This window comes from Tasmannia lanceolata, unplaced genomic scaffold (assembly GCF_043159265.1).
Source record: "Tasmannia lanceolata isolate RefF3 unplaced genomic scaffold, GAP_Taslan_0.1 ptg001331l, whole genome shotgun sequence".
NCBI classification, from domain to species: Eukaryota; Viridiplantae; Streptophyta; class Magnoliopsida; order Canellales; family Winteraceae; genus Tasmannia; species Tasmannia lanceolata.
Window position 1 is genome coordinate 20,001 of NW_027519991.1, and position 1,036 is coordinate 21,036.

Consider the following 1,036-nt stretch of genomic DNA (forward strand, 5'->3'; position numbering starts at 1 on the left):
AACCCTTGTGCGCATTGGCGGAGGCAAACTACCCAACCAAGCCAGCAGCAACCAAGCCATAGGGTTGCAAACAGACGTGCAACCCAGTACCCACAAGGGCAGGGGTAAGCCGCCGAGCCTAGCAAGGTAGGTGTGCTCCCAAAACCAAACAACGCACAAAGGGAGCAAACACGGGCAAACAAGTGACGCCATGGCCTACTCGCCCACCGCCCTCTATATTGCCTAACCTTGGCAACCATGGTCCATTCCCCACTATATGCCATGGCCTTGTGCCCATGGTCTTCACAAGACAGCATCCAAGGCGCCTGAAAGGCCAAGGGAGCCCAACCCAGCAATGCCCAGCCAAGGCCAGGCATTCCAGTGCCTACCCGGGCAAAAACGCCCAAAGCATGCCCCATTCGTTAGCCTATCCAGGCAAAAACGCCCAAAACCAGCCCATTCCAGTGCCTATCCGGGGAAAACGCCCAAAGCATGCCCATTCCTTAGCCTATCCAGGCAAAAACGCCCAAAACCAGCACATTCCAGTGCCTATCCGGGCAAAAACGCCCTAAGCCTGCGCATTCCAGCGCCCCGCAGCATGCCACCCTCCTATAGGGTTTGCGCAACCAACCCGCCTAACCACCAGTGGCAACCAAAGGTGCTGTTAGCGACGACTTCTGAAGACGCAACGAGACGCGACGGGTTTGCGCCCAGACGCGACGAGGCGATGCGGGATCTGCGCCCAACCGTGCCTACACCCGCCGACTTGATGCGGGAGCTGCTGGCCCAAGCATGCCTAGCGTGCAAGGCCTGCGTGCAAGGCTAGTGTGCAAGGCTCGTGGGCAAGGCTAGTGCGCAAGGCTAGCGCCCAAGGTCTGTGTGCAAGGCTAGTGCCCAAGGCTAGTGAGCATGGCCTGTGTGCAAGGCTAGTGTGCAAGGCTTGTATGCAAGGCTAGTGTGCAAGGCTGGTGTGCAAGGCTTGTGGGCAAGGCTGGTGCGCAAGGCTAGTTCCCAAGGGTTGTGTGCAAGGCTAGTGCCCAAGGCAAGTGCGCAAGGC